Here is a 17,383-nt window from a genome sequence, read left to right on the forward strand (position 1 = left end):
CTCCTTAACCCAGAATGTACTCGTAGCTCGTCTTCGATGGACATCTTTATGGACAATCAGCGTTTTCCAACGGTCATGGCACTAGGTGCAGCAGCCGTTGCGGCGGTGTCGCAATCGTTGCAGCTGCTGCTGGAGCAGCAAAACTGGATAGCTTTGAGCATTCTCTGTCACCGGGATTCTGACGATCCCCTTTTGCCTGAACGATGTCTGTTTATTAGGCGCTTTCTTGCCAAATATCGGTCGACAATTAATCCTTTATTTATTATTATTGCATCCAGTACCAGTATCGAAATCAGTGATGCACTAGCACAAGCGAAATCAGGATCCTTGGCGGTCACTTTTCAACGAGAACCGGGCTGAATGCCCCGCGGAATGGCCGGGCCGTCCAGTGAAATACACGGATGAGGGCGAAGACGGATTACGCCACGTGACCGTGCCAATTGTGAACCGCACCATGTGGGACAGTGCATACGGTAGCACCGGAAGGTTCGTTGTAGAATCCAGCATTTAATTTGGTACAGCCGCCGAAAGCGTGTGGTGTCTTTTCAGGATTAACGACCGCATGATCTGCGCCGGTCTCTTGGGCGTGGGTGACAAGGGCACCTGCCAGGGCGATTCCGGTGGGCCCTTCATGTGCAAGAACCGCTACAACAAACATATGGTGGTGTATATCGCAGTATAGAGTTCTCCTGTAAGTGCACCTGTGCTACACCTGAACAGGTCGACGATGACCTTTACGTGTTACCTATGTGTTCCTATAGCGATTAGGCAACGAACCCGTAAGACAGTGACCTTTATTCAATATACACTGTGCCCACTATAACAATGCTATGCTAGGTAATCTAGGTGCAGCCTGGGAGTCGACTGAGAGTCTGCTGGTAGACTGCTGTCAGACTACTGACTGGTACGGTGTGGAGGGGTGCTTTATATATGGTCCTGGTCCGGATCGGCTCGGCTGCCATGGGTGGGGCTGCTGTGGCGACAAGCCACTGACAGAGTGCATGACGGCATGATGATGTAATATGCGGTCAGCGTGATGTCATATGACCGCGCAGGTATGAGGGCATACCTGCACGTAGGCTTCCGGTGACTAATGGTCATGCGGCACGACTAGTGACGATGTCGTCACAGTGGCCGGTATTGTTAGCTGGGGTCAAGGGCGCGCCCGCGACACACATCCTGGGGTACGTTGTTGTTCCAGCTAACTGAAATAAGTGGCATCTGGAAGTCTGTTTTCTAATCCCGAAGGCACAACAAGTTTTCTCGCTTGATTAAGAAATTATTAACTTTTACAGGTTTATGCCAATACTGCTTTTGCCATGAGCTGGATCTACGATACGATGACGAGCAACTAAACAGTGTCCATATACTCGATTTAGTTTCTAGCAGTGCGTTTCTGTGTTGCTGTGTAGCCACTCTGTACTTTCTGCTATCTAATCCTGGTTTCCAGTAATTCATGACGGTTGCTCAGTTAGTGCCAAAACGTGTTCGTTCTGCCAGGACTCACTTTAAAGCATGCAGTGGTATGGACAAGACCTAAGTTCAAGACCGTTTTGGACTTTGAAAATAGCACCATCGGTTCGCTCCTTAATATATAAAATCTGGTTGTCAGGCAGTTGTCTTCGTTCAACTGACTAGCCTCATTGAGCACCAACAGAATTTATGGCATCTTGCAAGGAGCATCGTAGTGTTGAAAATGTCGTAGATATTCAAAATTTTAAATCAATAAGCGGCTAATAGCCGCAAAATGTTACATCTAATAGCATTCGTCAAGCAACTTATCGATCTAATAATTAACAAATAACAGTACACGCGAGAACAGAGGCTAATGCCACTTCGCAGAGGGTCAGAGACTATGACGCCATATTTCTACATTAAATGCCTATTAGCAGAAATTACACTCGCTATATAAAGTTGTCCAAGCATTAAGGGAAGTAACCCGACACCTGGAACATATAAAGTTTGTATCATATTGCGCGGAAACTTTCGTATTGACACTCTAAAGCTCATGTACCATGTACCATTGTACCGGATCATTTCCGTTAAGGAAGATATAACTATTATTCGTGCTATGTGCTACACAAAAACCCGCGATCACTCAGTCCCACAGTGTAAAACAATCTTTTAAAAAGCTCAAGTGGAGAATTTTGAATTTGTGTGACATTATTAATTTGATGTGCAATACTGCAATAACGTCTAGCAAGGAGTTAATACAAAGGAATATTTTACTGTCATGCCAATACTTACAACGTTTCCGGTTAATTCTTCTACGTTGGCAAACCAGAGTACTGAAAAAATTTAACTGTGCCAGTTCATATCGGCAAGTGTGTTATGTATTCTGTACATACATTGGATATTAAACTGTGTAAACTGCTCAAAGACAACCAGTATTTATGCGGATAGCAGAATTTTGAGTGGTTTAATATCGCTGTATCTGATAAATTCAATAATTACAACGATGCGATGCAAACTAATTTATAATATAAAGCGAGAAAAATATGAAGCCGGCGGCGAAGCTATTTTCCGTTGCAAAAGCAGTTGTCGTTCGCTCTCGCACAAAACAATGGGATTTTATGTTATACAGAATGGGGGCCACATACACTGTTCACAGTCCTAGTAAAAGGAAATATTTATTTTTTGGTTACTTTCAATGAGAATCGGGTGATGCAGTTTCTTCCCTCTGCCAATTGACGCAAAAAACTTTGTTGCTCGTCGTTATCAAATTCAACCACACATGACCGGTCTCATCAAGGAAGAAATTCCCGACCAGCGAAAAAGTGCATTTAAAACGATCAGGGAGCAAATGCAAGTACATATACAGAGTACTAACGATAAATAATACGATCAAAACTTGACACGAAAAGAGCTTGAAACCGCAAATCATGTTCCTTAAACACGGATTATTAAGTATGTTCTTTTCGCTTTAGTTCACAGAAGATCCTGTGGTTGTGTTCAATGTAATTACTACAAAAGCATCGCGGAATTTCACCTTTCATTGTAATTAAATAAATATAGTTGTTTAACGTTTTTGGAGTATATAGATAGTTGTACAATTGTTGTTGTACACTTGTACGTCTCTACGACACATCAATCATCGGCAACACCCAATCGCAGTGCCCCAACATTTACTAGATAAACCGTCAGCAGTCCTGAAAAAAGTGCCGGCAAAAGTGCCTGAGTGCGGTAAGTGCCGGCAACGATTAATTCATGTCAACATAAACATAAACAATAACAACCTTAGTCATAACGATAGTTGTTGTACCGGTTTCCTCGTCTCATATAGATTGTATACTAGAGATCGGATCATTAAGATGGCGGTTCAACGGGGAAAGGGTGGAAAATCCACGTGCAAGCGGTTCAGTTGTGTCGTTCTGATTTACTGCAGTTTCAATAATTTTTTCATGATGTGTTGTGCATGATGAATTCACGGCTTTGCAATCACTTTAAGCTTAGACGCTCAGACATAGATGCTGAGATATAGATTGATGGCATATTTTCGTGAATGGTAATTTGGTACTATGAACTATGAACTTCGTAGTTCATAGTACTAAATTACCATTCATGAAAGTATGAAGTATCGGTCTTAACATGCTACTATGTTTACTGAAGCTTACTGAGGCAGGGACAGAAGAAGACACGTATTCGTGACTACCCGGGGGATTTCCGGATCCTATAGACGGTCGGTCGTAGGCCTTTCGCTTTCGTTGTTACAGTTAATGCGACCATAACAGAACTAATTATTATGGGTGCGCCACTAGTACAAAAATATCACTGTTACTGCGCTCCGCTCTGGTCCATCGGAAACAATGTATAACACCGCCACCGGCAAATTATCATCTGTTGAGAGTGTGGTCACTTTACACTGTAGAGACCATTAACAGAAAGCTGTCAGAATCTGTATTTACAAAGTCCCGTACTGTTCAAAACCCAGCAAATGCTCAAAGAGTACTCTAGATTTAATGGTGTCCACCATCTTCAAAACAGATGACCCAAATGGCGCTCGTACATACCGCCGGTAATCTAATGCAATGTATTAATAATATGTGTACAGTACGTAATCGTATGTTCTTGCATTTAGTAGCAGCAAGTATTCGTATAACCAGTAAGCGCAATCGTTGCCCGTTGGCCTGCAAGTAGGAGCAGCCTTAGACAAGCTTTACTATAGACAAAAAAGCGGTGAGCTATGCAACGCTCCGCAAGAATCACAAAAATCAATTCGAAAAAACTGTATTTTCATACAGTCGCAATAGTATTCTAACAAATTACCTAACATTTGTTAGAAATACAGAGTCCAACTACCTTTTTTGACAGCTGAAAGGCGTTAAGCATTAACAAATTTGCAATGCAGCTTATTTTTATAATTTGCAGTTTATTCAGCCTGAAAAAGAATTGGTTTATCGCTGCTCAGCCTTTACTGCCAATGCCAGCTGGGAAATTCAACTTTTTTCCCCACATTCTTCCACTTTTCCCACCTGTGCCGTTGCAATCTGCAACGACATCTTCCCCGATTGTTCCATTACAGCCGACAATATCGAGATCAGCCGATCTTTTCTCCTCCGAAACAGCCGAAACCGCCTTCATCCGGAAGTGTGCGGGACCTGTATCGAAAGCGGCGCTGAATTGTCCCTGCGCCGCTCCAGGACATAGCTGTGCGCCGTCATACTCCGTTTGTAGTGCAAACAACCACTGTATATGCGATCCCGCTTTATCGTACACCAACGCCACAAAGACAGGATGTACGCTGTATCCCACGACAACAGGTCAAAAAAAACAGGCGTCGTCAAAAAAACCGTAAACCTGCTCTTGTCATAAAGTAGTCTTCAAAATGGTTTTGATTGCAGCTTGTCCGGCAGTGACGTGCCCGACACTGACGTGCCCGACGACTACAAGTTAGTAACAAAGTATCCCTTTGGTATTGGTTGACGGTAGCAAGTACTTAATTCTGTGAAAATGGTCTGGACATGCTACCAGTTCTGCACCGTGCTTCTATGCTTAGACTGTCAATTAATTTTACTGCAAATTGAAACACTTCCTAGCGTGAAGACTTGTGCAAATTGTTTTGAAACCGACACGTCTGCAAAGCATCCCGTCGCTGAGACAATAATATATTATCGAATTGCCTTGTACTCTGTATATGACTTTTGTACGACAGGCGCAAGGCCATGCAAAAAGTATTCGTAGATTCGAGTCTTTAAAAAGTACAGTATAATATCGGCATACTGTGGACTTTTCACTTGTGTCAATTATTAGGTATTACTTGAGGGAACTTTCATTACAAAACTGTAGGTTTTTTTCTAGACCGATCTGCAAATATTGCAGCAAAATTAAACTAATTGTCTAATGATCAATTTTTTTGCAGGCGCTACGTGTCCAGTCTGTCCAACCACGACGGCTAATACCTGTTCAGCAACCACCAGCAGCACAGGTGACGTTAGCATTGCAAGAATTTAGGCTTTCTTAACAGACTATATGACTATATGAATTCCTATATGACTATATGAATTCCGTGCTTCAGCACACAATTTTGCAGAAAGGAAATTGTCAGTGGCTGTTTAACCTTTTGGCTTCGATCAGCGAAAATGACCAAAACTAGTTCTCTGAACGCTTAATTTGATTAATGCATCAATGCATTAAGCCGATTAATTTGCGCGACCACGTTATAAGTCAAGCTTAATAATAATAGCAATTTGTTGTCCTTGCGTGAAGCGGTTGCCCCCTCTAAGCTTCAGACAACAAGATAGCGGAAATAAGACATACAGATTGTTCGTTTCAGCAAGATAAGGCGTTAAAATGAAGACATATTAATAGTAAAATCATGAGAAGTCACACGAAAAATGAAGGTCAGTGACAGTATACAATGGCTTGAAGGTCAATAACAGCTTGAACTGAATCGACTGGCATTCAAATAGCACGTCGTCAAACCGAAAGGTAAGCTTACAATTAACGTCATAGTTATGTTTCAGCAGCGGGCACCACCACTACCACAGCAACAACAACTGCCGCTCCGTCGTCAGCGTGTAAGGCGACTCCAGAGATAAAAGCCTCCCCAAATCCGTTAACTTCAGGTAAGTTGGCCGTCATCGAAATTGTTTTGCATATGAGGTGGTTAAAATCGTTTGGAAGATTTTGAAGTCTTCAAAGACATGCAGAGTGGAAGAGAAAAGTACACGAATACTCCCGTGACTGTTTTACTATTCTTTCAGGATGTGGTGGCTGCATCACCGTTCCAGCATCCGGTGCGGTTCCGTTTACTTCACCTGTTGCAGGAACGGACGAATTCGGAGTCGGACTAGGCGCGGGCGCGAATACGAATGGTGATTATCCGAACAACGCCTTCTGCGTATGGACCATCGAGGGCCCTCTCGGGAAGCAGTTGCAGGTATAATATGTACAGAGATGTTTAGCGCTTTATGCACGGCGCGGAGTCTAAAAACCGCCGGGTGGCGACCAGAAACGGGTAGGGTGAAGCGACGCCATGCTGTAAATTTACTCTCCAGGCGGTTAAAATCGAAAACGGGTTGGGGGCGGGGAGACCGTTTCCATCGCGGCATCGCCCCTCCTCCCGTTCGGGCCAGAGTATCCGACTTGCATTTTCATTCGTGCTTAAGATATGCTGGACTTATATTATCATAGTTACAAGTATTACGTAATACTGCACTTCCAAATTATCGGCTCGAGACGAAGTAAACTTGTCACGTTCTCGAATCCGAATTTTGCCCTTTTCTTTCAGTTCACGAAAGATCCATTGGTCCCTTTCAATGTAAGTGGTGATCCTTCGATTGATTTGGAACTAAGCGTCAAATTGCGTGGATTATTTCAGTTGATATGTTATGATGCGATTTTATTTCGTATTTCTTACAGATTTCTTACTTCGTATATTTCTTATTTCATATTAGCAGCTTTCTAAATGTTTATTTTTACTAGATTGCTGATGACTGTATTTTGGACGCGTTATACATCGACGGTCAGCGATACTGCGATCTTGCGCCATTTACCCTGCCCCAAACCGTGAGCAACCCTACAGTAAGCCCCATCAGTTCCGCCCAAGCAGAGCTACATTATGTGGGATATCATATTATTGACTTCTGTACCATTTCTCTTTTCCGTAAAGGTTGTGATCTTTTCATCGGATTCTGTCAACACGGGCACAGGCTGGAAAATCAATGTACAAGCGGTTTAGTTGTTCCGGTTTGTTTTCACTTATTACTTATTTCAAATGCGCGAAGTACAGTATAACGGTGGAATTCTAGAGTTAAAGAGCGACAGCAAAAGCTTTTTCTAAATAAAATAGTTGGCAGTGGCTTTGCGGTGGTATAAATTTTGCTTGTTTGTTGTTGGTACTCGTAGAAAGTTGTTCTCATGTGTTGAAGTCGCATCCTATAGTTACTAAAAAATGCATAAAGGCGTGCACTAGCACACCGCAATAAAGACCACGAAAGAACCGTTTTATTGTGATGATTGTGCGTTTTGCCAGCGTATAACAACTAGCTTAGTGTTTATTTAAAGCTGAGATCACTGCGGATTTAGAATCGGAAACTCATAGAAAATATAAGCTTGTTGATGCATTTTCCAGGAATTTTTTCTGTTGTATTGAAGAGTGCATCATTTCTGGCAAACATAGATTACAGTACTTAATTACTGTGCTTCAGTACCTGATAATACCTACTTCATTTCACAAAAAGGTGACTACTATAGTTTACAACCGTGAAATCCAAAATCCAAAACGAAATGGCTTGAGGCACTTACTTAGCTAATGTAGGTTCGTATACTACGGCGCGCTATGCCACCGTGCCACACTGATTGGCAAATCAAAAAGGGTTTAAAATTACGTATCAATATCATACAACCGTATAAGTAATTATGTCCTCAGCTAATCAGTTTTGTCAGAATTGATATCGGTCGATTCCACAGCGTTATGAAGAAGTCTTCCATGCCGGTGGTGCCCACCGGAACCACTCACACCGGAAGAACACACGACATTATGCATACATGTACAATACAGCACCTCCCCATCGGCAAAGCATACAGTACAATTTAATGACGGTACAATTTAACGCCCACATATAATGCGGTAGTAGCAGTACTGTACCATTACCGTTGCTCTAGTAGTATCGAGAGGAATGAATGAACATTCCACTTTTGACGGAATGTTCATTCATTCCTCTCGATACTACTAGAACAAAATTAATGGCAATGACTGTACGTACTATTGGCTGTACTAGTGAATTAAAGTGAACGCTCAACTTATGCTGACCTGCGATCGTGCAGCGCCAAAGGCCAACCCAGCTTAAAAAAAAGCTCTGTACTACTCGCCGCCAAATCGCAGAAAAAACTAATGGAACAACGAGAATTTTTTTTCATGAAACAGTGGTGATCATTAATCAGCAAATCGGATTTTACCGAATAAATCTAGCTTCCGACAACTGACCAGCGTAAAGCAATCACAAATCAGCAATGCAGCTTCATTTCCTGATTTGCAGTTTATTCGGTCTAAAATGGAAGTGGTTTATCGCTGCTCAGTCCTTACTGCCAATGCCAGCTGGGAGATTCAACTTTTTTTCCAACATTCTTCCACTTTTCCCGCCTGTGCCGTTGCAGTCTGCAACGACATCTTCCCCGATTGTTCCATTACAGCCGACAATATCGAGATCAGCCGATCTTTTCTCCTCCGAAACAGCCGAAACCGCCTTCATCCGGAAGTGTGCGGGACATGTATCGAAAGCGGCGCTGAATTGTCCCTGCGCAGCACCTGGACAAAGCTGTGCTCCGGCTTATTCCGTTTGCAGCGAAAACAACCACTGTATATGCAATCCTGCTTCATCGTACATCAACGCTACGAAGACAGGATGTACGCCGTATCCCACGACGACAGGTATTTTTAAACTGGAATTATCAGAGACTTTCCCGGCAACTCCAGAGCACAATTTCCGGGTCTAAACTCAGAAAAGTCTGATTTTTTGTATAATGGTAGAATACTATTCTAATATGCTTAAAATAATTTCGTCTGCTCAAAGGCTCAAAGGGCGTGGCGCGTGGCGCGTGGCCAACCACAACTTTAGAATGATTACCTAGTTTAACATACTGGTCATGTATTACAGTACCGGTCACTGGTTTCGTGCTACGTATTACTGTACCATGCTCTACTTTTCTGTAATAGCTTTAGTTTGATTTTGCGGGCGCTGCACTATCTCAGCCGATGAAATAGTTTTTTAAGTATGTTAGAATATATCCCACGTTTCATAAAAAATCAGAATTTTTTTGAATTTTGGCCCGGAAAGTGTGCCCTGTTCAGCCAAGTGATATTGTACGAGTTACTCGAACCGTACCTAGAGCTATCCTTAAAAAAGATTTTCATTGCAGCTTGCCCAACAGTGGCCTGCCCGACGCTGACGTGCCCGACAACTTCCAGTAAGTAGCGAAATACGCCTCCGGTGTTGTTTTAAAGGTAGCATAATAGCTACGAGAAGTGACCGTGATCCTTTAACCAATTGTGCCCCCGTGAACTTCAACGCAGCTGCTGCTATCGGATTTGTAAAATAACATTGGGCGCAAAATTTGAAGCAGGTCTGTAGCAAAATGATCTGGGTTGACATTATCACCTTAATGTATCGTAGACTGTAGAATGAAGAGGAATCGTAGCTACCTGGCAGTTTTGTGGTTGAATAAAGGTTCCGGCGCTTGGGGGTTATCGATACTTCTAAAATTTTCAGGCGTTACTTGTGCCGTTTGTCCAACTACTACTGCTGCCACGTGTCCAGCTACCACCAGCACTAGTAAGTTACTGTGATAGCCCATTATTCCTGTTAATTACCTTGGATGGCAACGCCGGGGCGCGTTCGAAGTACTGAATTGGGGTAGCATACTCGTATAAACAAAATTTTGTGTAAAGCCTAAAATAACGAACAGTGTACATCGTATTTTCTTAAAGCGTCGACAACAACTGCTGCTCCGACAGTATGTGCGACTCCAGAGGCAACTGCGGTTCCTCCTCCATCAACTACGGGTGAGCTCACCGGCTGATCATTGAGATTCTAACATTTAAAAAGAGTCAAACTAGATTAGGGGATATCACAACCAACCAGGATCGCCAAGCGAAAAGCGAGAGAAAGAAGCTGAATTTATTTGGCTAGTTGATTATCATTTTCAGTATGTGGCGGCTGCATTGCCGTTTCAGCATCGGGGGCGTATGTCTTCACTCCCCCTGTTGGAGGACCCGGGGAAAGTGATAACCCAGGCGACTTTCCAAACAACGCGTTGTGCAAATGGACTTTTGAAGCCCCTACCGGAAAGAAGTTGTTGGTAAGTAAAGACTTGGCAATATAGTAATAAATTCCGGTCTGACTACTGACACCGCTGCTCATATGGCGAACAGAGATGCAAATCACCAGCATCCGCTGCTTTCGCGGAAACAGTAAAAAATACTTGCATTAAAAGCTTCCCGATACAATCTGATGAATCATGACACCGAGAATCGTACCGGATTGCTAACGCTATACGAGAACGGTACAATTTTGCGCTGCGGCACTGTACTCTGTACACACGACGTACTTATTTTATACAAGTGCAGGGTTAGTATAGAGAGTTCTTACTTCGTATCCTGTACCAAAAGTCTTCGTACGCAGTGAGGGATTTCCTAAATGGGTCCCTGCACTTAACGCGTACTGCGAAAGCGAGTTTTCAAATCCACTGCTTTGCAAAGCAGTGGATTTGAAAACTGAAAAACTGCAATTGCAGACCTCATATGATTTATTCGTACAACGGTGTTTACTCCAGTTTTGCTGTATTCCCATGTAAAGGCGAGATAAAAATTAACTTTATACCGAAATCCGGGCATAACTGATACAAATTGGGCCATTTTTCTTGTAGTTCACGGAAGATGCATCGGTTCCGTTCGATGTAAGCGAAGATCCTTTGATTGCCGTGGACTCTTAATTGCGAGCCATGAGCTGTGCGGAATAATGTCTGTTGCTAATGAATAAACTGGTACGAGCACTGATTAATCTCTTTTGAAAATTTGACCAGCTTCCTGCAAATTGTGAATTCGACTTGTTATTCATCGCCGGTACGCAATACTGCGCTACTGGCGTGGCTTTTTCGATGGTAACCACGAGCAGTCCCACAGTAAGTGAAGGATTTATTCCTACAGAAGTGTAAACGATCCGAACAATTATTTAAACATACTGTGCTTCTCTTCTATGTGAAGGTTGTGGTCTTTAAATCGGACTCCTTTGGGACTACGAAAGGTTGGAAGATTTACGTTCAAGCGGTTTAGTCGGTGCCGATCAGATCATATTCCATTTCGATTCAACTTTCCTGGCGCGCTCCAGAAGGCAGCAGATGGCGACGGGGTGAAATTTGCACGGATAAAGAACCGCCTTTATTTTCGGTCAACGTGCTTGTGAAAATTTACACTGCTGTTAGACTGGGACTGAATGGCGAAAAATTAACTTATCGCATATCCTCAAAGGTTGTTTGAATTTGTCTGTACTAACCAAGTGAAAGCTTTTGTAATTTAATAAATACACATCTCAGTCATAGGGTTTTCAGACATAATTGCAGATCTACAGAGTACTATCGCATTACTCAGCAGTTAATTGATGGTAGCAGTACTGTATATATTCTCAATCGATGGAACCGGTGTACAATAGCAAGGAACAGTATAATGCCTAAAGCCGTCTGTTCATTTGGTTATCCGAATGATCACAAACTACCAATTATATGAAAGAATCTTTATTTTAAGGAAACTATGCGAAAAAATTCGCTATAGGGAAACGCGAGCAAATCCAAAACGTCCTCCACTGCCGCATGCGAAATAATAATCTTAACTTAAATTAAGCTCTAACCTGCATCCAACGGCAGCTACGTTATCGAAAAACAAAAAATTAAGTTGATTTGTTATGTTAACTCTGCCCCACTAATATAATTTTTGATTAATATTAAACCGGTAGGGAAATTACCAAGGTGTGAACCGAGTTTCTAAGACGGTTGTTGCGGTTTTCGAAATCGGCCTGGCCTGATCTGTATGGTGAACCGAATTCATCAAATTTAAATAACTTTAAATGATTGTTGAAATATTTTTGAAGTAGATGTTGAGTGCGCTTATTTTTCCAGTGTATACACTACCCAGTTTGGTAGCGAAAGCTTTGGAGACCGCACGCGTGTTTCTGTTAAATCAACATTCAACACCTGGAAGTATCGACGGCGGCGCACAGCAAAGTACATACTATTTGGGAAAATCCCAGTACTGCTCTGTAATGCAACAGTATGCGGTATTAAAGAAAGAGTAAACTTCCAAAAGCGTTTTAATTCTTGGGAAATGCATCGTCGAGTAAATGAATCGCCGAGAAAAGAGACTTTCAGTTCTGAAGAGAGATTTCGCATAAGAGAAGCGTTGTAAGGCAGCACAGTAACGGCCCCATGGATCCCCTTGCTCGATCCCGGTCGACGAAAACAACTCGTAATCGCTTCCAGAGCAAGATAGCACAGACGGTGCGCAACTTTCCAGGGTTGTACTCATACGTACGTATGGGTACAATTCTGGAAGGACTCTAAACATGACTGCAGTCTGCAGCACAATATCGCGTCGCACAGTGTTACCTGGAGTAATCTATGAAGTACTGATTCCAGCGCTAATAATGCCAGCTTCAGAGAAATGGAGTGTCAAAAGAGCACAGTTGAGGAAAGAAAATATACGCTAACAAAGGGAGTACGTAATATACCGTTTTTGACCACACTGGAGATGCCTACTGTAGCGTTAAAAGCGGTACATAGCGTTAGAAATAGGATACAGTACATATATACGCTACAACTTTCGCTTTCGCGCACTCCGAATCACTTTTTTGTAATACTTTATATCGTTCTAAAGCTGAATGATTTGTATACATTGCTCTGCTCAGCATTGACTTACCACTTAGTCTAATCAGAAATACATCGGAAACCGATACATTTCACCTCATGCAGATTTCTCTTCGTGCAATTAATAGCTCGCCGCATTACCGCATTTTCACCGGCGTATCTCGTTTTAGGCGTACCTTATTTACGCGTATTTCTTATTTACGCGTATTTCTGCTGCGGTAATTGTTATTGATGGCTTTTTGTGATCAGTCATTTTCGTGGTTATTGGAGCAGCGCGTACGAGGAGCCTTCCGTATTTCTTCTGTCGTTATTAATCTCGTCGAGCCACTGCCTCAGCTAGTCTTCTTCAGTATAGTTGGGTGTTTCTACATTCGGTTTCTTGAACAGGACGTGATCAATGCAGAAGGCGGCTGCATAAACTCCGCTGTTGTTGGAGTCGGATGCCTGGCGCGAGGCTGAGGGCAGGCAGTGCGTAATTCCTCGTCTTGACTGCAAAAAGTCCATACCTGAAGCTTCGCCCAGACCGTCGGCTCCCATCCAAAGGGTGCACAGCACGCTGACCTTTAGTTCGGGCACCCATGTTGCTCTCAAAGTAACGAAGTGATCGCACACCGGTTTTCAGTGGTTGGATCAATGTGTGCCCTTTTTTCAGATCATCTCGGACTTGCTGGACTACTGCATACGGGTGGTGACATTTCATCACGCACCCCAGGGACCACCGTTCCTGTTAGCTGTAAGGCTGTTACTTCCTAAAAGATTGCGGCAGAGGATGCAAACGACATCCAGTACTCGAACGTTCACTCGTGCAAAATTTCCTCCTGTATTAGTTGGGGTCCTTCGAAAAAAGGTCAAAGATCTCGCGCAAAGAGGATGGTTATGTTGCTTTGTTAGTGGCTCCTCTCCAGCGGCAGGCGCGTTGGCGAATGTGAAATGCGCTCCTTTTGGGTTCTTGACCAGCTTCGCGATGAGTGTTACGGTGCAACCTAGCTTGATGGAGGTTTTGGTTTGCGCGGGATCTAGGGATTTCTCCGGGACGATGGGTAAGGGATCTCAGCAGTGTATGCACTCGTATGTGATGGTGTAATACTTGTGCGTGTCATGGTTTTATCCTCTTTGGTTAACGTACTGACGTGTTTCCTTTTGACAAACATTTGACTTATGTACTTTCTTATGTAGTTCTCCAATCTGTTAATGACAATAACTTCATTAATTTTCTTCGTCAGTTCTTTTACAAGGTCGACCATGGCTCCGCGTGTAAATACCACAAATAAGGTTTGAATTCGTCTCAGTAATCCCGGAAAGTACTGTCCAGTAACCCTCCACTTGGCACATTTTTTATTTTTCTACAGTTCAGACAGACGTGCGCTGTACGAGCACATTCAGCATTCAGCATTCAGTGAATTGAGTGATGTGACTGGGCAGGCAGCACATGTGAATGGTGAATGTGCTCGTACAGGTAGTACAGCTCACACCGTACAAAAAAGGTGCCAAGTGGAGGGTTACTCTACAGTACAAGTCTTTCAAATTATTTCAGAATTTTTAATCCAGCAATTTCTTTGGATTAAAAACTGATTCTGCCTAGTTCGTCAACGCTACTTAACAACATAAAGTCGTAGAACTTTGTACGAGTAAGTACAAAACGTTTGTTGTTTAACCGTACAAAACGTTTGTTGTTTAACCGTACTTTACTGATTTGGTCAGCATCATGTTCACAGCTATGATATTATGCATTTGTTGCTACGATGCTTCAGCGTAATATAACACAATAAAATACTGGTCTGTTTTTAGACCGGAAATTTTGGGGCGCATAGCAAAGTTGTCTACGCGGTAACGCACCTTAAATATTTTAGTGCTTCCGAGATTTGACCGCGGTTTTTACTGGTGTTAGTGTTACTAATATATTACGGTTATTACCCGGCCCCAAGGCATGATTTCGTACGCTCCCCTAGCGAGCACAAACGGATACAGATTTCGAGCACCCAGCCGATCGCTTGGCGAATACGCAAAACTGTTTGATTCAAAATGGCTATAACTTTATTCTGACATTATGCGCGACAACTTCTTCGGTATCAAAAATCTTCCCACAATTTTCCTCATCTTTTGGCGCATTGGTTCGCAGACTTCATCCAGAACTAGATCCTGTTTTAACAGGATCTGGTTCTGGATGAAATCTTTTGTTATAACAGGATCTGATTCATGAGATCTGTCAACCAAAGCGTCAAAAGATGAAGAAACGTTTGGGAAGATTTTTGATACCAATTAAGTTGAACTTAGCAATAATATCTCAATACAACATGGAAGAGAGCCAGCGCATGTTTTTTTCTGTCGAAGAACCACTCTTGCGTCGCTATCCCTTTTAGGAATGCATGCTCGCCTGGCGAAAAGGAGGATAAGAAGTCGATTAGTTACCAGTTATTCGAACAGTATCGACGCCAGCGCGCTTTTTCTGAACACTGTCGGTACACTCTCACAGACGCTGTAATTAGCATCAGTTTGTGTTGTCAATCGTGGACTGTTTGTGGCAGATGATGCATTATTGTCAATCATCCATACCGGCTACGATTTCCCCATTTACTGTTTGAAACTATTATTTTTTTGAAATAACCGTTTTCGGTAAATAACTAACACATAGACATACTGAGTACCTAGCTAACTGTCATACTGTCTGTATCATTGTCATATTAATTGAAAAGTATATTAGCATTTATTTTTATTTCATTTATATTTAATTAAGCGGTTGTTAAGATTTGATTAGAATAGGAAAAATCTAATTTTTGATTTACTTCCAAACTATGCCTGTAAAATACAGTTACACTGTAGGAACGGGTGCATTCACGTCTTGGAGTTTTTCTCTGGATCTACTGACTGCAGTTATCCCTTGGGGTTCCCCGCTGGCCGTCCAAACTACAGTGGTATTCTGCAGGCGTTCATCGGGGAGCTATATGCTGCCAGCGGTTATTAAGCGCAAGTAACCGGAAATTCGGGCAACTAACCTTTGAGCGCTCGGTGCGCGGTGATCTGTATGTACACAAGTGTCCCTTGTGGCCTTTTTATCCTGCCATTTGTAATCCAGCTCATGCTGTCTTCCCAGATAAAAGATTCTACGAGCAGGGAGATCTCACGTGCAAGTATGTATGCAACTGCACACTGCCGAAACATCAATTTTGCAACTAGATGGGCTTAATAAATGCTGATGTGTTTTTCACTAAATTATATTCTGTTTCCTTTACTGAAATACATATACATGCTATACGGAATGATCTCACATACCTTGAATTTCCAAGCTTTACTGCTTATAATAATCATTTCAACGTATCGTGGTATTGTTATTCTGGCGATTCATGTTATTCCTATTCGGATTGTTGAAATTTTCGTGGGAGATAATCCGCTTTACGGTTATCCCACCACGAAGCCGGCATATGATGTGGCCTTCCGGGAAGTTCAACCACTGTATCCGCGCGTCAGTCGAAATCTAACAACCATGATTAAATATCGTCCAGGTAACTTTACTTGTGGGGAAGCAGCTGGCGAAATGGTGGTTCTGATGAGTGAAATGTGGAATATGGCTGTGGACAAACATACATCTGGACCAGTTATCCTGTTGGCTTCAGGTAAAGCAGCAGCCAGGTGCCTTTACGGACGAACACATTGTGCTCGCGTTGATTAGCCTTAATGATTTCTGCAGCTTGCATTTTTGCGACTGACAGGAAATAAAAAAATCAGCTGTCTGAATTTTTGCATGGCATTTAATGTGAAACGTGGATGCTTGGAAAATTTAAAGCTCCTTAAAAATTAAATAGCATATGTCGTCTGTACAGTGTACTCAGCAATTTCCCGCGTTTTCCATTCATTATAATGTGTTCGTTTATGTTTTTATCGTTATACAGTATGTATACCATTTGTATGGCTGACTAACATACAGAGGAACATTAAGATTTAAAATACTTAAATACAATAAAAAATCAATATAAAAAACCTACAAGTGTAATTGTGTGTACCGCAGGATGCAGTACCGAAATCATTCCAGTCGGTGACTTTGCGCGAGGTAAGTCAGCGCGTGCATGCCTCACGGCTCACGCAATTCTTTGTGAAAGTGAAATGCATCCAATTAATCTTTGTAGTTCAATATTTCTACTGCTGTATGTCGGGTGACTTTGGTTGAATAACCATGACTTGTGTGAAGTGGATATATATACAGTACTTCATTATGTCATGTCCAAGCCATAATATCGAGTCTCACGTGCATTAATTTATTCCTACTATCTGTTTCAGAGTTCCAGTTTCCAGTCCTTGCTAGGTAAAGCTTTCTAATGTTTCGGATTTAATTAGCGTTTGTGATGCAAACTTGGGGTGACAGCACAGTATTGTACTTGCGTAAATCAAGCTTCTGATCGCTCCTTAAGCCCGAATGTACTCGTAGCTCGGCTTCGATGGACATCTTTATGGACAATCAGCGTTTTCCAACGGTCATGGCACTAGGTGCAGCAGCCGTTGCGGCGGTGTCGCAATCGTTGCAGCTGCTGCTGGA

This window comes from Paramacrobiotus metropolitanus, unplaced genomic scaffold (genome assembly GCF_019649055.1).
Source record: "Paramacrobiotus metropolitanus isolate TYO unplaced genomic scaffold, Prichtersi_v1.0 Parri_scaffold0000037, whole genome shotgun sequence".
NCBI classification, from domain to species: Eukaryota; Metazoa; Tardigrada; class Eutardigrada; order Parachela; family Macrobiotidae; genus Paramacrobiotus; species Paramacrobiotus metropolitanus.